Raw genomic sequence first — 22,138 nt, forward strand, 5'->3', positions numbered from 1 at the left:
GGGAAACTACCAACATACAAAAACATTGTGTGACTAGTGACACAAATGGAGAGTACACAGATAGGAAACATATGGACAGGAAGCATAATTGAAGAGGTACATAAGAGGAACACGTGATCAGGATATTTGGAAAAACACTAGGCAAAGGCTGAGAAGCCTGAGAATGAGGACTAGGCAGAGAAATTCAAAAGAATAGGTGTACTCTTAACCTGGAAACATACTGGCTGACATTTGACACTTATGTAGGTGTTACATCTATTCTTTTGAATTTCTCTGCCTAGTCCTCATTACATATCTGTGGTCCCTGAAAGCTATCTGACTTAGGGTCAGAAAATTCCTTTTAACTTCCATTTAACTCCAGGAGTCTCTGAGTCTCCCTAATGCCATTTTCAAGATTCCAAACATCATTACCACCCCAATTCCCACCCTCACTCCCACATGCAGGATCCATCTTCAGGCAAGGGCAATGAAGCTACTTTGATCCAGTTGAAATATAAATGAAAAAAGATGATCATCTGCCATTAACTTTCCGGGCAACTTTCCTGTCTTTGCAATATCTACATCTATATATATTTATATCATCTGTATCTATCACCTGTTTTTGGTGATAGTTGTACTATTTTCTCTCTCTGCTTCATGCATCTCTCTCTTCTCCAGTCCATCCTCTTCACAGATGACAAATTGATATCCCTAAAATGCAGGTTTGACCATGTCACCCTTCTGCTCAAGGAACTTCTATGTTTTCCTATTATTGCTGGAATAAAGTACAAACTTCTCTGACATTTAAGGCCTTGAAAATCTGATCCCAAGCTATCATTGTAGTCTGACTTTACTACTCAGATATTTCTATGTTCCTATAAAACTGACTTATTTATGGTTCCTTGAACATGCCGTCACATTTCCTGCCACACTTGGAATTCTTTCCTCCTTTATTTCCAACTCTTGGAGTTTCTCATTATTATCTAGGCAATATGTTCAATGGAAAGAGCCTTGGAGTCAGAGAATTTAGGTTCAAATTCCTTGTCCAATACTATGTCAGTCACCTTAGCCAAGTCGTTTAGCTTCTTTGGGCCTCAATATCCTCATCTATAAGGAGGTTGGACCAGATGGCTTCTGTGGTCCCTTCCATTTCTACATTTCTGATGATGTAACACTTAGATTCAGCTTGAGTGCTGCCTGCTATACAAGATCTTCCTGATCACCCATAATTAGTCTTCTTCCTCCCAAATTGCTCTCCATATATTTCCTATGTGTGCATTCCATTCTATCCTCCCCACAATAGAATGTACACTTCTTTTGTTTTTGCCTTTGTATCCCTAGTATCTTACACAGAGTATGTACTTAAGAAATTCACGTTGAATCGCACCAAATCATTAATAGAAAAAAGGGAAAATAATTATCACATAGTCTTTAAGTGTATTTTAAACTGTGTACTTTGAAAGAAGCATATTTAAAAGAATTAATAACCTTTCTTCCTTAAAGCATGAAAAATTGTAAAAATCTTTATTGCCAGGCTCCCACATATACCCAGGCTGAGTATTTGCAGAGTAAAACCATATATCCCATGTGTAGGGTGTTCAAATAACACCCTATACATAGTATCCAAATAATACCCCACATAGTAAAAATATTATCATAATTAACATTTATATAGTGCTTTAAGATTTGCAAAGCTGGATAGCATAGGGGACAGAACACCAGACCAGGACTCAGGAAGAACCGAGTTCAAATCTGGATTCAGATACTAACTGTGGACATGAATAAGTAGCGGGGGAAGGGAAAATCAAACAATTATATGTCCCTGTCTGAAAGAATATTAGTCCTTACCAGTTTGCCTTGTGTTATTTGCCCTGCCTTGCTTTCCCTGTCAAAGGCTCTAGTGGCAGTGAAAAGTATTAGAGATAGAGACAAGTCACTTTACCCTGTTTGCCTCAGTTTCCTCATCTGGAAAATGAACTGGAGAAGGAAACGGCAAACTATTCCAGTATCTTTGCCAAGAAAACCCCAAATAGGGTCATGAGGAGTCAGACATGAGTGAAATGACTGAATAACAACAACAAAGCACTTAAGATGAATTATTTCATTTTATCCTCCCAGTGACCTTGTAAGGAAGGTATGATTATTAGCTTCCTTTTTACAATTCCTGAGATATACGATGAGAGTTACTATGTCTTTTGCCTGAATGCACAAATCTAAGTGTTAGATACTAGATTTGAACCCAGGTCTTTCTGACCCTAAGTCCGGCACTTTTCTTGCTCCCTCTCTAATATGGCTAAAACGAACTTTTTTTAAAGGTGTTGAATAATTCTCTGCCATTTGTTTTCTTTTAGGAATTTTTATATTAATAAGACATCAATAAGAATATGTTTTAGTATGTCACACTTTATTATAACTGTGCTACTTTTGACTATCACACTTTTTGTGTAGTTCAGTTCCCTACCACCTCAAAGCAAATTAGACATTTGTCCTCAAAGGAGAAAGGTTCAATGAATCTGAAAAACTCAAGATATCCATCATCTGTGTATAATCTCCATATTAACATAAAAACCTTTAGAAAAAGTCCAAGTCTACAATATAAATGGAGCTCTTTGTAAGTTTTAACTTTGAAAGATTGTTTACAGAGAATGTCTCAGAGAAGCCTTGACTGAATCAAGTATCTTAGCAAAAAAAAAAAAAAAAAAAATCAGCCCATGAGCCAGGAAGACTCTAAAGGCTGCCAGTTTAATTGAAGTATATTGGGAACTTCCATTTCATTAAAAATACTCAGTCTTTTACATGAATTATAAAAATACCAGTTAAAATAAAATCTTTAACTGACCTGTGTTTTGTATTAGTCAAGACTTTTTGTGTCATCAGAACCCAGCATCAGTAAAAGAAGAGATTTTATTCTGTTGATACGAATCAGTGGTGGGGGAAGGAAAAGTCAAACAATTGTATGTCACTCTCTGAAAGTATATTCATCCTTATCAGTTTACCTTGTGTTATTTGCCCTGCCTTGCTTTCCCTGTCAAAGGCTCTAGTAGCAGTGAAAAGTAATTATTTCTTAGTAATGGAGTAAGATGATGGCTCTAGAACCAGGTCATTGAGAGGGCTGGCAAACATCTTGTTAACTAGCACTGCAGATATTGTGCTGTTACAATGGACAGGATCCTTTCCTATTTATTGGCTAGAATAAAGATGATGTCTTAATAATGTCTTGTTACATCGAAAATTAGTAGTGTGTTTGAAAGTGGTATAATGTATGTCCAAAGTCCTCATTGCTCTACAGCATTTTGAAGTAGTGTACTATTACCTAGGAAGGGTAGGATGTTGTAATGGATAGAAAACAGGTTTTGGAATCTAGAAACTACTGTTAAAGTCTCCTCTCTGACATAGAATCACAGATCTTGAGAGCTGGAAAGGATATCAGTGATCCCTGAACCCAACCCATACAGAAACAACTCACCACAATACCATCCCCGACAAGGTTTTATCCAACTTTTGCTTGGAGATCTCCTACAAAGGAAACCCATCACTTTTCAAGTTCAGCCATTCAACTTTTAGAGAGCTTAATTGTTACATGGCAGCTAGGTGGCTCAGTGAATAGAGTGCTGGGCCTGGAGCCAGGAAGATTATCTTCCTGAGTTTAAATCTGGCCTTAACACTTACTAGTGGTATGACTCTGGGAAAGTCTTGAACCCTGTTTGCCTCAGTTTCCTCATGCATAAAAAAAATGAGCTGGTGAAGGAAATGGCAAACCACTATAATATTTTCCCTAAGAAAACCTCAAATAAGGTCATGAAGAGTCAGGCATGATTGAACAACAAAATTGTTACATAGATTTTCCTGACATGGAGCTTAACTTGCCTCTTTGCAGCTACCACCCACACAGGCTATGATAATCTGGTTCTAACCAATATTTCTGCTGACTGTATTACACTACTCCCTTTGATATGTTCTTTGTTCCAGTAAAATTGACCTATTTCTTCTTCCCTGTACCTATCATTCCATTTCCTTCCCCTGGCTTGTGTGTCTCTGCACAGGCTATCTGTCCCCCATGTTTGGACTGTTTTCCTCTTTATTTCACCCTGTGAGAGTCACTGACTTGTGGCAAGACACTGTGGCTTAGTGGAAAGAGCACTAGCTCTGGATTCAGAGGGCCAAAGATCAAATCCCATCTGATGTGCTATATATTTAAACTTGGGATGAGTCATTTAGCCCCTCAGTATCCCAGATAAATTTACAGGACTTTTATTTGCAAAGTAGGTGCAAATTTCCAGTGGTGAATACAGTTTCCTCAAGGGAAATTCCCTACTTTAATGAAATCACGTCTGGACAAAAAAGAAAAGAAAAGAAAATTATCTAGTAACTTCTATCCTCAAGTTTTTGCCACAGTAATTTTAAGGTGAATAGCTATTTCAGTGGAGGGAAAAACAAGTTTAGAGGGCAGAGCCAAGATGGTGGAGTAAAAACAGTAACTTGCTTGAGCTCTCCATCAAACCCCTCCAAATACCTGTAAAAATGATTCTAAACATATTCTAGAGCAGCAGAACCCACAAAAGACAGAGTGAGACAAATTTCCAGCCCAAGACAACCTGAATGATTGATGGGAAAGGTCTGTTGTGCTGGTCTGGGAGAGGAGCACAGTTCAGTGTGGGCCACGCAGGCAAAGATGGAGTCTCAGCAAAAGTGGAGCAGGCATCATGGGACTGAATCACTGGCAACTGTGGCAGTTTCCAGACTTCTCAACTCACAAATGCTAAAGACAACTTAGAAGTTCAGTGGGAAAGGTCTGTTAGACCTGGGTGAGAGAGGAGCACAGCCTGGCCCCAGCCCTGACATAGCCACAGGGTAGTGGTTGCTTCTGAAGCTCTAGGCCCACAGGTGGGGGATTGAGTGACTGAACAGAGGGGGATTGCAGGGATCTCTTTGCTGGGGCTAAGTCAGGATTCTCTTGATTTGCCCATGCCTGAATCTGGGTCACGGTTCTCAGTGGCGATCCTGGGGCAAGGAGGAGTACTGGCATGGTAAAGCTTATAGTGGCGGTGAAAAGGTAATTCTACTCACAGTTCCAAGGCAGAAAAGCGTGCTTGGGGTCACTCATAGACCAGAGCCCAGACCAGGAAAGGAGTAAACATCTCTCTTTCAATCATACCACCTTGGAAGAACTGAAAATTTATGGGTCCCTAGAAATATCTCTGAAAACAGCTACACAAAACCCCTGAAGCTTGGGGCAGTAAACCCTCTACACTGGAAGCAGAGCCCTCCCTTAACAGAATTAAAAAGTCAAGTAATTAGCTGGAAATATGAGCAAACATTGGGAAAAAAAACTCAGACTATAGAATCTTAGTTTGGTAACAAAGATCAAAACATATAACCAGAAGAAGACAACAAACCCAAAGTTCCTACTTCCAAAGCCTCCAAGAAAAATATGAATTGGTCTCAGACCATGGAAGATCTCAAAAAGAATTTTGAAAAGCAAGTAAGAGAAGTAGAGGAAAAACTGGGAAGAGACATGAGAGTGATGCAAGAAAATCATGAAAAATAAGTCAACAGCTTGCTAAAGGAGACCCCCAAAAATAGTGAAGAAAATAACACCTTAAAAATAGAATAACACAAATGGTAAAAGAGGTCCAAAAAGCCAATGAGGAGAAGAATATCTTAAAAATCAGAATTGGCCAAATGGAAAAGGAGGTCCAAAAGTTCACTGAAGAAAATAATTCCTTAAAAATTAGAATGGAGCAACTGGAAGCTAATAACTCTATGAGAAATCAAGAAACTATAAAACAAAATCAAAAGAATTAAAAAAAAATAGAATACAAAGCAAAATATCTCACCAGAAAAGCAACTGATCTGGAAAATAGATCCAGGAGAGATAATTTTAAAATTATTGCACTACCTAGACATCATCTTTCAAGAAATTATCAAGGAAAACTACCCTGAGATTCTAGAACCAGAGGGTAAAATATAAATTGAAAGAAAACACCAATCAGCTCCTGAAAGTGATCCCAATAGGAAAATTTCTAGGAATATTATAGCCAAATTACAGAGTTCCCAGGTCAAGGAGAAAATATTACAAGCAGCCAGAAAGAAACAATTTACGTATTGGGGAAACACAATTAGGATAACACAAGATTTAGCAGCTTCTACATTAAGAGATCAGAGGGCTTGGAATATAATATTCCAGAGGTCAAAGGAGCTAGGATTAAAACCAAGAATCACCTACCCAGAAAAACTGAGTATAATCCTTGAGGGGAAAACATGGACATTCAGTGAGATAGAAGGCTTTCAAGCATTATTGATGAAAAGGCAAGAGTTGAATAAAAAATTTGACCTTCAAATATAAGATTCAAGAGAAGCATGAAAAGGTAAACAGGAAAGAGAAATCATAAGGGACTTATTAAAGTTGAACTGTTTACATTCCTCCATAGAAAGATATTTTTAACTCATGAGATCTTTCTCAGTATTAGGGTAGTTGGAGGGAATATATATCTATATATCTATATATAGATATATAGATATAGATATATTTATAAAGGGGGGGCCACAGGGTGAGTTGAATGTGAAAGGATGATATCTAAAAAATACAATTAAGGGGTGAGAGAGGATTGTACTGGGAGAAGGAGAAAGGGAGAGGTAGAATGGGTATAAATTATCTCACACAAAAGAGTCAAGAAAAAGCTTTTATAGTGGAGGGGAAGAGGGGGGAGGTGAGAGGGAATGAGTGAATCTAACTTTCATTGGATTTGGCTTAAGGAGGGAATAACATACACACTCAATTGGGTATGGAAGTCTATCTTACCCTGCAGGAAAATAGGAAGGAAGGGGATAAGAAAGTGGTGGGGGGGGATGATAGAAGGAAGGGCAGATTGGACAAAGGGATAATCAGAAGCAAACACTTTTGAGGAGGGACAGGGTCAAAGGAGAGAATAGAATAAATGGGGGGGAGGAGGGATAGGATGAAGGGAAATATAGTTAGTCTTTCACAACATGACTATTATGGAAGTGTTTTGCATGACTATACACTTATAACCTATATTGAATTGCTTGCCTTCTCAATGAGGGTGGGTGGGGAGGGAGGAAAGAAGAAAATTTGGAATGTAAAGTTTTAAAAATTAATGTTAAAAATTGATTTTACATGCAACTGGGAAATAAGACAATACAGGCAATGAAGTATAGAAATCTGTCCTGCCCTACAGGAAAATAGAAGAGGAAGGGGATAAGAGAAGGGGGTGGTGGTAGAAGGGAGGGCAGATTGGGGGAAAGGGTATTCAGAATGCACACTGTTTAGGGGAGGAGGGGAAAGAAGAGGAGAAAATTTGGTATTCAAAATCTTGTGGAAGTGAATGTTGAAAACTAAAAATTAATTAGTTAATTAAAAAAATAACAAAAAGAAAAATAAGTTTAAGGAAAGTTCAATGAAATAAAGAGCTAAGCAAAATCATTTCAAGAATGGAGTGGAATGAGTATAGCTAACAGAAAAAAAGTGGGAAACATCTGAGAAGACTAAATAATAAATCCCTTTTGCTATCAAGAACAGTAGCATTTGGGGCAGCTAGGTGGCACAGTGGATAAAGCATTTGTCCTGGAGTCAGGAGGACCTGAGTTTAGATCTGACCTCAGACACATACCACTCACTACCTGTGTGACTCTGGGCAAGTCACTTAACCCCAATTGCCACACACACACACACACACACACACACACACACACACACACACAGAGAACAGTAGTACCACAACACTAGGACTCTAATTACCCAATGTTTTACATGAGGAAGAAGAATTGACACTGAAGGGAAAAAAGATGAGACTTTCTAGACTAGATCAATTGTACCTAGAAGAGTACTGGAGATAACATTATTTTAAAATGTTAAGAGACAGATTTTTAAGATATCTAAAAGAAGAGAAGATAACAAACGTTTAGAACTTAAAAAAAGAAAACTAATAGACTATTAACAGCTACTAGTCAATATGCCTCTTTTTCATCTCTACAAAAATTTTATGAGACTGATCTACATATGGATTAAATGTGTCCTAGATGAATTTATGAGGAAGCAAGCTTTTACAAGTGGTGTTCTACAAAAAATAACTTTAAAGTCACGTCATTGATCAAGAGGTATAAAAAATGTAAGAATCCATTGAGTGTACTGTTTATTGACCACAAGAAAGAGCAAATTGGGGCAGCTAGGTGGCACAGTGGATAGAGCACCAGCCCTGAAATCAGGAGGACCTGAGTTCAAATGTGACCTCAAACAAAGCACTTGACACTTACTAGCTGTGTGACCCTGAGCAAGTCACTTAACCCCAATTGCCTAAAAAAAAAAAAGGAAGAAAGAAAGAGCAAATTACTGACTTAAAGACTTTCTTTCTATAAGCAATCTCCTTTGTATTTACTCAAATCATACAATATTCTAGAATGAAGCAACAAGAGGAAGTAATAGGCTTGATCCTCTCATTATTGATATTAAGAGTTTCATAGTACAAAGAAACATAAGCTTTCCAAAGTTGTTCACCACCATCACAGAGGATATACGGAACAGAGTTTAACTGAAGAGAAATTACCTCTAGATAATGAGGTCTTCCTGATGCTCCTGTTTGTGTATGATATTATGCTGATTGTACCAAATCTGAGAATGTTGCACAGCCTCCTAAATGCAATGCACAATTACTAAATTGAGTCTGGCTTATCCATCGACACAGAACAATGCCTATTGTGTAGATAATGATGTGCTAGTTGAGTAGACAAAGTATAAAGTTGGTCCAATATAAGTCTTAGAAAAACATTGCAGATGAAAAAATAGGTTATGTCTCATATTAAATAGGTGGAAAAGGGTGAATAATGTTGCCATTGGGAGATTGCAGAGACATTTTTAACTGCCTTAAGCTTCTCCCTGAAACTGGGAGAAAGAGAAAGGGAGAGGTAGAATGGTGTAAATTATCTCACACAAAGGAGGCAAGAAAAAGCTTTTACAGTGGAGGGGAAGTGGGGTAGGTGAGAGGAAATGAGTGAATCTTACTCTCACTGGATTTGGCTTAAGGAGGGAATAACATACACAACACCCAATTGGTTATATGTTGTGTGGTTTCAAGTCATGGAATGCAATAGTCTCTGAAGTAGTAGCAATCTGCAACCTAAAGTATAACGTTAGGCACAAGGTGTGCATGAGTAGTTTGCAACATATTACCAACAAAGGAATGCACAGGAGGAACTATCTAAAAGATATCATCATGTAGGATAGCCATTGGACAGTCTTCGAGCTCCATTGGTCAAGAAGACTAGGAAGGCCCCTTAAATGTTTGGTGGAATGCTAGCTGCAGGTTTATAGTAGGGCATGAAGAATGATTTGGATATAAGGATATAGTTAGGTTTTAATCTTCATATTAGAACAATACCTTCATTATGAGATCCTTTGAAACCCTGATACAGCTGCTGCTCAGATTCCTTTGTTTTTTTAATACAGAACTGTGACCCTAAGTAGGTTATTTTATATAAATCACTGTAACTGTTATTAAACACCATAATATCATAAAAAATCATCTAGTTTCATTGCTTTCTGCATTTCTTTAGCATTTAAAAGAAATCACAGGTATTTTTAATACCTTTTCACAAAAGTAATTAATTTATCTTCTACTGAGATCACTGATAATTCAGCCCGTCTAGAACCAAAACAATCATACTCCAAACCCAATTAAAGATCTTACGCTTCTCTCTGGGCTATTTCTATTATTCATATTATCATTCTTATACTCATCAATGTTAGAAGATTCAGAATTTTCTTTTATTCATCCTTAGCTTCTGCTCTCCATATCCAATGTTATCAAACCCTAAAAACCTGGAATTCTGTTTCTTTTTAAAAAGCAATTAAAATGTACACTATCTTAGATTCAGAGATCCTATTGCTAGGCATATAAATCAGTGGAAGTCAAAGACCTCTCTGTATACTAGAATATCCATAGATAAAATGTCATTGTGCATTGACCTGAGCATTTGAATAATTAGGTGGGTTTTTTCACTTTAGAAAACTTCAACGAAGGCCATTTTGTATGCTTTGGATAAATGACCCAAATGCCATTTTGGGTTCTTAGGACATCTTAGTTGGGCAGAACTGAGTTCAAATGTGGCCTTAGACAGTTACTAGCTGTGTGACTCCAAGCAAGTCACTTAACCTTGTTTGTCTCGGTTCCCTCTAAAATGAGCTGGAAAAGGAAATGGAAGCTAATCCAGTATCTTTGCCAAGAAAGCTCTAAAAGGGATCACAAAGAATTCATGGGACTAAACAACAAAATATTTTAGTCATTTCTGAAAAACTAATTATTTATAGTCCTGTAAATACTTTAAATGGTTCATTAGAATATCACACTCTTAAACAGTATTTAACTCAACTCTTCTGACCCTTGACATAGATGTGCAGATAAAATAAGGAGGCTACAAAAACCCAGGATAACTTCTCTGAGGCTTCAGAATATGCTATTATGCCTTCATAGTTTATTTGTAAAACTTCAACATGAAGGCAGGGAAAAACCACTGAAAAGTTTTGTAACTGAGAACTGAAAATAAATAGAGTGACTTGTTAGCAAATGATAGTATGAACTATAGAAACTATAGAACTACAGAAAAACACACCAAAAGATTAAAAAAAAGTTTTCTTACTAGAAAATCAGGAGATGTTAGGAACCTATAAATAGATAATTTAGGTATTAAAGGTTCCAGGAAAAGTAAAAATACTTAAATTCCAAAAGGAATCCTTTTGAGAAACTAGAAAATCTTCTATTCAAATGCTAAATGTGAAAACTATTCAATTTTTTATTAATGCTTTAAGAAATCATTCACATTGTTTTAAAAGCTTCATTTTTTATATTTGTTTTTTACCTCCAGCAATTGTAGATCATGACCACAAACATCTGGATGAGAAGTATGAGAATAAAACATTTTTTTTGTTGTTTTTTTTTTTCAAAGCCAAAACTTGCTTTCAAAAATATCTGTTAGGAGCAGAATGGGTAAGAATAAAGGAACTAATCATATCATCTTCATTATGGGGTTTTGTTTTTGTTTTTTTGAGGGTTTGTCTGTTTTTAAAAAAAATTCAACTTAATGCCATTTGATTCTTTTGCTGTATAAAGGAAACTATTTTGAAATATTTGTTAATTTTGGGTTTGTTTCATTTTTCATTCCATTTGAATATTTTTATATCATTCATTTCCCTTTCACCAGTAAACATGGAATAAATAGCTTAACTTATGAACTCCAGTATGGACAGTTGGGAACAATTAATATTTCAATCATTCTTTACCTTTGATGGTTAAAAAACAAGTTTTGCCTCAGAGCAGGAGGAGACTAGACCATTTCTTACAATCCTATCCAACTTACTCTATTTACAATTTCCTTTCAACACCCTCATCTCTCCTTAGCCTCTAAATTCTACCCCTCCCTGTCTAAAACCCATTCACCCTTCACCTGAAAATGATAAAAAATATAGATGTTGATTTATTTTCCCACAATCAAACTCTATTTACTTCTAAGTACAAAAGATCAGGGACAGAGTCTTCAATTTCTTCTCTTTGCTTACTCCCTTCTCACCCCACTCTTCTTCCAGCACCCCAGCAGCTAACATATGATTGTCCTTACCCTAGGTTCTCAATAAATGCAGAACGACTGCTTCAAACAAATTTTCTTCAGAGACATAGAAAGTTTCATAGCAGTGAATTCCAGATGTATTTGTATACCTGACTTATCCTTCCTTCTGGATCATAAGCCTTTTGAGTGTAAGGGTCTGTTTTATTCATCTTTATATCTACTGGATCCTTTGAACTGTGTCTTTCACTCAATAAATACCTGAATGAGAGAATTAATAGACAAGTACATTTGTATCAGTTTAAGTCATAATCACTGATTTCCAGAATTTGAAAAGTAGATTTAGCAATTGTATAATTCAGTGCTGAGCTGTGTTCAGAGATATTGACTGCAATATTTTGGTTAAATTCTATTTTGTACATATCTGTATAAGACAGTAGAGTAAGAATGGTATTTTTAAGGCAAAGATAGTGTGTTTGTGGATCTACTTATCCATATCCTAGCAATTTGACAGTCAACGGTCCTCTAGTTAATACTCTGACTTACTCTTGGAACTTGGGTGAGTATCTGGAAATAATTGATAATATCAAAATTCTATATAGGACTTTAAATATTCAAGACACTTTACATATATTGTATCATTTGAGCCTCACAATAACCCAATGATATCAGTGCTTTTTGTTTTAGTATTTCATCCCTGTTCTACAGATAAGGAAACTGAGGCTCAAAGAAATTAAGCAGTTTACCCAAGGTCACATGGTTTCAAGATATCTATGTTATTCCCTTGCTTTAAAACATGTATTTATTCCTTTTAATCTCTAGAATATAAATACAAATTTTTAAAATAGCATTTAAAGCCCTTTATGATCTTACTCTATCCTGTCTTTTCAGAATGATCTCACATTGCTCCATATATGCTTTCCAGATAAAAGGGATATTCTTGATTCTAAATTCAGTACTTTATCCATTTTTGTCACATTGCTTAAGGTAGAAAATCAGGGTTGTTAAGATTGAGTATTATATTTCTATAGCCATCAATTCCCTTTGTAAATAGTTGTGCCAGTAAGAATAGCGAAACACAAGAGCCTAGAGGAAAGATAAGGAGGAGAGGCGTGATCAAAGTAGCTAATACAGCTAAAGCACAGGTCTTACCACATCATCTCTCTGCTCAAAAAACTTCAGTGATTCCCTAGCCTCTAGAATAAATTACAAATTCATGTGGAATTTAGAGCCCTTCATGGGATTCCTACCTATCTTTCCAGATTTATCTCAAATTGTTTCTCATTACCCACTGGTCATTCCAGCCAAATATTGAATACCTTTAGAAATAAGCTTTTGCTACACATTTCATCATCTCTTTATGAATTCAACTTAAAATTATAAGGAAAAGTAGTGTTTATATGCAAAATATGCTACAGTAAGGCAATTTGATGATGACTAAAGTTGTTTGAATCACATGTAATGTGAAGATGCTTTATATACTTCCCATGCTATCAGAAGTTAAAACTAGAAGTGAGAGGAGCATTCCTACACGAATTTTCAGTGGACATATTTTCAGAGCTCAAACTATTGTTCCAGCAGCATTTTTAAGACTTTAATACAAATATAAAAGATGTTTCCATATTTAAAAAAAACATTTAACAGTGCAATTTGGGAGCTTTTAGCAAAACTTGTATTGGAAGTGATTCATCTGTAATATAATAATGTGCTAAAAATATCAAATAAAATGTGCTAAAATAATAATATATAAATAAATATAATAATAAAATAATAAATAAATGTGCTAAAATATCAAAGAAGAATCTAATATAATTTTATAAATGGCTTCCAAGAGGTGAATATGCTCATTTAAAATCATACGTTCATGAATTGCTTGCAGTATTTGGCAATACCACATCTATGTCAATGGGGCAGCTAGGTGGCACAATGGATAGAGTTAGGAAATCTGGAGTTAGGAAGATTCATCTTCCTGAGTTCAAATCTGGCCTCAGACACTTGCTAGCTATGTGATTCTGGGTAAGTTACTTAACCCATTTGCCTCAGTTTCCTCATCTGTAAAATGAACTGGAGAAGAAAATGTCAACCCACTCTAGTATCTTTGCCAAGAAAACCCCAAATGGGGCCATAAAGAGTTGGACACAACTGAAACAACTGAACAACAAAAGATATTTTCAAAGATGAAATATACAAAATCTCCTAGATATCTGAGGATCAGATAAAGCTATCTCCAGTAGTTACTACACCTTCCTATCTAGCTACCCCCTTACTTGAGGTCAGGCTATTTTAATCATTATTCTTGAATTTCCTCTGCTTTTTCATTTTTGTTCTAGGGATCCCAGGACCAGTTACAGTATCTAGCACTTAGTAGGTGCTTAATAAAAATTTATTAAGTTGAATAGAATTGCCTTGATATGGTTGGATCATCAATTTTCATTTGAAATTATTGGGGAATCTAAATGCTTAATAATCCCTGATTCTACATTTTTTTCATACTTCCAAATTGTGAACAGAAATATAGTTATCATAGATACAGATGAGACCTTAAAGGTAATTTAGTCTAAATACCTCATTTTAAAGATGTGGAAAGTGAGGCTCAGAGAGGTTGTGATTTGCCCAACATCAAACAATTAGTAACAAAACTGAAATTTTTGCCCAGTTACTGTGACTCCAAGTTCAATACTTTTTTCAATGCACCATATTGTGTTGGGGTTGTGTTGACTTTAGGGATAATAATGAATTTTACTTGGGAAAGACTTTTCTTTCTTTTCAAAACATGCTGGTTATTATTACCAATGCCACCAAAAGTAGCATCTCCAGAGAAAGGACATTGGAGTGATTATCTGTATCTATATTTACTGATATTCATATAGGAATCTGCCATGTTATTATACTATCTCTCTTCTTCTCCTCCTTTCATCCCCTCTAATCATTCCCATTCTATATGTCTCCCCTTTTTTCTTTCTCTTCCAAAAGGTTTGGTTTGGAGCCTAAAGAAAAAAAAAAGATAGCTTGGAAAGAAATCAATATTTAAACTCTCTTAAATCAACATTGTAGACATGTATATTTTCTTTGGTGTGACTAATTCCTTATGGAATCTGAGGAACTACCCATGGAGACTTCATGGTGATTTTGTGACAGTAATGATGGAAAAAAACAAATGTAACCAGAGGTTCTTTCAACAAAACACACAGTAGACCTGGCTTCTGTACAGAAAAGAAATTTATTTGGCATCTATACTTGGACACCAAATGTAGTTTATATTGAATTGGACCCTTACATAAGACCATGACTGATAAGATAAACTACAAAGTTATTTGCTAGGCAGTCGTGGAAAATATTTTTAAATTCCTATAATCCACCTTTGAAACTGAATGTCTCAGCTGTATGTATATATGTATTCTAACACCCCACATTTTACTACATATGTGTATGTATGTATAGAAATATGCATATGTATGTATGCATATAGATATATTCTGAAATTAAAAAATGTTTAGAGCATATACAAATAGCAATTTAACTATTGCTACTGGAAATATGTGAACTTTACCCCGATACTGAGTAGATTAGCTAGTAGAGAAATTAAATCACATCAATCTTAACATTGTGAGAATAAATGAAATGAACAAAAAGGTTTTGTAGTTTTCTGGATGACTGACAGTTTCTCCTTGGAGAGGAAAATAAATAAATAAAGGAATCAACTAAGTTTTATTATGGGAACAAAGGCAACAAGAAATATCATTTTCATGGGGATACTTAGTCATTTTGTGTTGCAGAGCAACCAATAAGCATCTGCAAAAAGAACATCATGAAAATAATTCCCATTTATGAATCCTCCTGTACTCTTGTACCCTTTCCTCTCTTTGCCCCTGTCCACCTTTTTGCAAGGAAGAAGGTGGTGAAAGAAGAATTTGCCTGATATTTGTGATCTATAAATAAAGTGTACTATTCCACTCTGTTATTCATCTTTTCTTCCTCCAGCCCCACAATGACACAGGTTTTTAGATTTTTTCTCTTTTTAATACTCCCTTCATACTCTTTCCTCAGAAATTAAAACTTTGTTTTGCCTCTGACTGCTCCCTTATGTATAATGTTCTTCCTCTTATTCTCTGTCCTCTTTCCCTCTCCTCATCTTTTTCTCTGTGGATTTTAATGTGTTTCTGTACTATACTCTTTGTGTGTTTAAGTGTTTGTGTGAATGTATTCTATCTTCCATTGTCCGGTTCAGATGAAAATGAGTTTTATGGGGTGCCTTTTCCGTCCGACCCCTCTTCCACACTTCATTTAATTTAACCATAGTTAGAGATAAAGGGCTCTATCTCCATCTCTTTTTCTTACCCAATATTATTCTTTATCCCTCCAATTTCTTTCTTCTTCTAAGATGAATAAAATCACACCCAAGTCTGCCTATCTTACTTAGCTTTCTCTATCATCCTTGAAGATGTCACTGCTCTGACAGGACATTCAATTCTCTTTCCCTTTCAGTTTGTAAAGAGTTCATCCTGTATAGATCCTCTCAATTGGTCAAATGCGTATAAGTATCTATGTCTATCTTACAAGTTTCCATTTCAAAAAGTCTACTAAATTCTGTTCTTATCATCATGAATATTTGGAAATTGTCTATTTCATCAAACATCTTCCCCTCCCCCCCTTTCCTCCTCTTGGTAGGCATATACTCAGTTTTGTAAGACAGGTTACTCTTGCTTGTTAGTCTTTATCTTTTGTCTTTTGTAATATTGTATTCCAAGCTTCCTTCATCTTTATATTGGTAGCTGCTAAGACTTTTATAGTACTCATTATGATATCTTAATAGTTTGACTTCTTATTTTTTCACTGTTCAAAATAGAAAAAAAATAGGAGTTTTCAAAGAGACCAATGTGAATTCAGAGGGAAGTAACAAACCAATTTAGATTTTGAAAAGTTATATACAAAGGTGGAAATAAAGACAAGTAAGCAAAGGTGAATAAGAACATAACAACATCCTGTAGAACTTAAGTAAGGAGTACTGAAGTTCAAAGTAAGGTGATTCTGTCAAGGAAAGCCAAGGAAAATTTAAAGGGTATTTTGTTGTTGTTGTTGTTGTTGTTTAGCTTATATTGTGAGGTAGAAGAGGATCATTGAAGGGATAGGATCACATTTTTGGGTTGATGCACATTTTATTTTATTTCTAATTTCTTTCTCATGGATTTTTTTCTTTGCTCTGTAAATGGCAGAACAAAAAACAATAGGTTAGTGAAGAGTTGACATCCAATATAAGTAAGGAGATAATAAAGACATCTTTACCCTTGATGAAATCAAGTCATTTAGCCCACATGAACTATATACACAGATAATGAAAGAGGATGTGGTTGTTGAGGTACTATCAGTGAAATCTGAAGGAAAATGACAGAAGTAGCATAAGACTGCAAGGAGGCAAATGTCCCCATTTTAAATCTTGGAGGGGTTGGGAAGGGAGGAGGGTCTATATGCCAGTGAATAGTTGGGAAATGGCTAGGAAGGGATGTGGAGGCTTAGTTTGGGGCAAAATAGAACAAAAGCTCATCTGTCAAGGCCCAGCATCCCAGCAGTATAAATCAAGTTCCAAAATGGAAGGGATGTTTGGTTAGAAAACTGGGAACTTAAATCTCAGAGCAATTATTGGGTAAATAGTCTTTTCTTCAGAGATTAAAATCAGAAAGTGGTAAGGGTTCTCTCTGTCAAAGACAGAACTTTCTGTACCAAGAAGTTTAGTAAAAGTAAGCCTGAAGACCTCAGCTATTTGGAAGAAGCGTGTTGTCTGCACTTAAGGTCTTGGTGCCTAGGTAAAAGAAGCTTCTGCTGGATATAAATGTCTTTTAGCCAAGACTCTATGCAAAAGAACGTACAGACATGTTTGTAAAGGAAAAGCAGAGAGGTTATACTTTTCTCCTAGAACTGTTGTTCAAGTCTTATGTTTAAAGCAAAAGTGATTACTTTTGTAACAGAGCTATAAAAGGCTTCTGGATTTTGAACTAAGCACATTGAAGAGTTAGCGCCATAGCCAGACTTCAGCTGGAGCCAGAAGCTGGAAGCTCCCAAGCTACATGGCAAGTGGGACTGCGCCTGGAAGCTTCTAGGAGTATAATTCCAGGGAAGCTACATCTGGCAGAGATTAAGTGTCAACTGGAGAAGAATAGAGCAAGTCATCATTTATCAAAGAACGGCAGGAGTCGCTGAATAAAATCAACAGAAGGCATGAGCTGACATCAGCAGAAGGCAGCGATTGCCCTTTAACACCGACACCATGAATGGCTGCCTGCACCCTGGCCACATCATTGCTATATACCCTTCTATGTGTGCCATGGACACATGCACATACTTTTCTTTTCTGATAGTATGTTTATTTATTCTCAAAGTATGTCACAGATTTGTGGGGGAAATGTTTTGCTTGTTGATTTGTTTTTTGAGGTAGGGGATATTTTTCATACTATGACACTTCATGCCTAAACTTTGAACTAATTCCTTTCTCCAGATAAATATTCAAGGAAAACATATTGGTAGGGGCTTATGAGTTACGGTTTCAAGAAGATGCCATCCCATAGAGTACCTTGAATCTGGGGTAAGTTCTTTAGGGTATACCTTCCTATGAGATAGAAAGTATCTCCAGGCACTACACATTTTTATCTTAACATAGCGGAGTCATTGTTAGAGAGTAGATAGTCTAAAGATATCTGAAAGTTGTAGAGGATTACAAATTCAGGAGTATGATATAACTTCCCAAAAACCGAACATTATCTGAGACTACAGTGGAAGAGACATAGCTTTAAGGAATAACGAAGTCATACTTCCTAAGTACACTGCCTTGGGAAGACCCCATCTGGAATGTTATGTTTAATTCTGGGCAGCATAGGTTAGGAAAGGCTTTGGTGAGCTACAGAAAGTCCATAGAAAGGCAACCAGGATGATGAGGGCCTTGAAACTCTGTCATATGAAGATTGTTTTTAAGCAAATTGGAAACTTTAGGCGGTAGAAGGTAGGATGGGGGACAATATCTATGTTCAGGTGTGTAAAGGAATGAAATGCAAAAAGATTAGACTTGTTCTGTTTGGTCCTGAAGGGCAAAACCAAGATTAAAGGATGAAAGTTGCAAAGAGGTAAGTTTAGGCTTTGTGTCAGGACAAATTTCTTAACAACTAGAACTATCCCTAATTGGAAAGGGCTGCCGTGGAACATAGTATATTTGCCTGATGAGAGGTCTTTAAGTAGAGGCTGATTTACCACTTGCTTAGCATGCTATAAATAGGGATTCTTTTCAGGGATGGATTGCATTAGATGGTTACCAACATCCCTCCTAACTCTTAAAAATTCTATAATCTTAAGATTCTGTAAATTAGTGATGGACCCCAAAACAACTCCTACATCTGACAATATGTTATAACTAATACCCCGAGGTATAGGAGGATGGGGTAAGAGACAAACCCCACCCTAGGATTCTCATCCCTACTTTCAGAGAAACAATTTTTCATATATCTAAAGGGAGTGATAGGAAATGCTATACAGATCCACTCTATATCTCATAATAAATCCAAGAGATTGTGTCTTTTGAATAAATGGTAGTGTATATAATTACTAATTTCCATAGGAATGCTCCAAACTGAACAGAACAGAAAGGTGTTTCTCACATTAAGTCCTTAAACCACTTGTCAATTGGGGAATTGCTCATATTCTTATAAATTGTCAGGAAACATTTAAGAAAACTTTTCTATTTAAAAGTTACTTAGGTCATTTATCCAGTTGGAGTTTATTTAGATGTGAGTTGTGATGTGTTGTTCTAAACAGAATTTCTGCCATACTGCTGTCCCAGTAGTTTTTATCACATAGTGTGTCTTTAGTAACTGTGATCTTTGGGTTTATAGTGACTTAGACTTTAAAAGTAACATCAAAACAATTTAGAGGAACAACAAAGAAGTTGCCTTTCAGAGCTACATATAAAGAGTCTATGACAAAACAAGAGAGGATCATGATGATAAAATGGACAGTTTTGATTACATAAAAATTTAAAAGTTTTCATATAAACAGTTTCAGTGCAGCTAAGCTTAGAAAGGAAATAGTGAACTGGTGAAAAACATCTTTGCAGCTTATTTCTCTGGTGTGGATGATGTACACACACAAACACATACATGCACATGAATGTATATATGTTCATATACACACATATTCATATATAGTGCATATATGTGTTTTATAAATACATATAAAACTCATTAAATTTGTAAGAATAAGAACAATTCCCCAGTTGACAAGGGGTTTAAGTACACGAATAAGCAGTTCTGAGATGAAGAAAGCTATCTATAGACATATGAGAAAATGTTCTATATCACCAATAATTAAAGAAATGCAAATTATAACAACTCTGAGGCTCCACATCACACCCACATGTCTGGTAAAGCTGACCAACAAAGAAAATGAAAAACATTGGCTAGGCTGTGCAAAAACAGAAATGGTGATGCAATAAGATTGGATCTGTGAATTAGTCTACCCATTTGGAAGCATGCCCTCAAATTTACTACCCTGTGCATGCCCTTTGCCTCAGTAATAACACTATTAGACCTAGATCCCAAAGAGATCAAAGAATGAAGAAAAGGTCGTTTATGTGTAAAAATATTTGTAGCAGCTCTTTTAACAGTGTCAACGAACTGGAAATCAAGGGGGTGGCCTTCAGTTGGGGAATGACTGAACAACTTATGTAATACATATGTAACAGAATATTATTTTTCTATAAAGAGACAGTTTCAAAGTGATATAGGAAATCTTGTATAAACTGATAAAGTGAGCAGAACCAGAAGAATAATTTATAGTCTAATATGAATACTGGAAAAACAAACCATTTTGCAATGATCAACTGTGATTTCAAGGGACTGATGAAAGAAAGCAATGTTCACTTCATGAAAGAGAAAATGATTAATATGAAGTATTAGAAATGCATTGTCACCTACGACCAACATGGAAATATATTTTGCTTAACGATGCTTATATGACACAATCAATCAATCACTCAACATTTATTAAGTGCCTAATATGTGTCAGATACTGCCAGACAGTCCTAAGTACTGGGGATACAAAAAGAGGCAAAAGACAGTCCTCGCATTCAAGGAGTTTACAATTGAATGGGAGAGACAATATTCAAACAAAATACAAAGCAAGCTATATACAACATAAATAGGAAATAATTAAGAAAGGGAAGCAACTAGAATGAAGAGAGGTTAAGGAAGACTTGTAGAAAAGATGGGATTTTAGTTGGGACTTAAAGTAAGCCAAGGAGGTTGGGCAGAGGGGAGGAAGTGGAGCAGATAAAGAACAGCCAGAAAGAATGCCCAATGCCAAGAGATGGAGTGTCTTGTTTGAGGCACAGGTAGGAGGCCAGTATCACTGTGTTGAAGAGTATGTGTTGGAGAGTAAGATGTAAGAAGAATGCAAAGGTAGGAAGGGGCTAGATTATAAAGGGCTTTGAATGCCAAAAAGCACTTTGTATTTGATCATAGGGACCATCAAATAAATGTCTGTAAGTTGTGGAATTATTAAATTTTTACTATACAAATTTAATGAAACATCATTGTATCATAAGAAACAATGAATATGAAAAATTTTGAGAAATATTAGAAAACAGTGGAAAAAAGCCCTAGGTTTGGAGTTAGAGGATTTGTTCACAAATGCCACCTCGATTACTTTGTTCCTGTATAACCTTGTGCAAATCATTCCACCTGTCTGGGTCTCAGGTTCTTTATCAGAAAAATGATAAGTTTGAACAAGATATTCTGAAAAGTATCTTCTAACTCCTGATTTATGATCCTATTATGTAAAGTAAGCATAACTAAGGAAAATATTAATAAATATAATTACAATGTAAATAGAAAGGATAATCCTAACCAAAAAAAAAAATGCAAGAGAATGCTGTGTAGTTATAATGACCAAGCTGGAAGAAGGGATCAAAAAATGTGCCTCCATACTTTCTTGGCAGAGGTTGAAGGTTATAAGGGTAGAACCTTCCATATAATAGTATATTTAGTTGATTTTTAAAAATTATTTTTGCAGAACTACCTTGTTTCTTTTTCATATCCTTTACTATGAGGGAAGATTTTGGGTAGTGGAGAGGGAAGGAAGGTTCTTGGATATGAAGGTTAAAAAAAAGATAATAATAAAATGAAATAAATTTAAGTTTTTTAAATTAAGAAGTCGGAGCTATGTGACCTTGCATAAATCATTTAATCATCCTGAGCTTAATGAATCCTCAACTGTAAAATAAGGATGTTGAGCTACTTGGCTTTTAAACCTCTTCTTGCTCTGTATCTATGAACCCATGATCATTTCGTTTGGCAAAAGAATAACTTTAAGCTAGCATGTTTCACTAATTTTTTTCCAACAAGCTTTAATATTCTTAAATAAAAGTTAATATTAACAACCCATCCTCACTCTCATAAGTAATCTAAGTTCTTGATTCCCTTGTTGAAAGTAGATAAATTAATCAACACACATAATGGATTGTGCACACATACATATATGTGGTATTGTATTATGTGCTCTGTGTGTGTGTGTGTGTGTGTGTGTGTGTGTGTGTGTGTGTGTGTGT

Source organism: Vombatus ursinus, unplaced genomic scaffold (genome assembly GCF_900497805.2).
Source record: "Vombatus ursinus unplaced genomic scaffold, bare-nosed wombat genome assembly UNPS02014830.1, whole genome shotgun sequence".
Lineage (NCBI taxonomy): Eukaryota > Metazoa > Chordata > Mammalia > Diprotodontia > Vombatidae > Vombatus > Vombatus ursinus.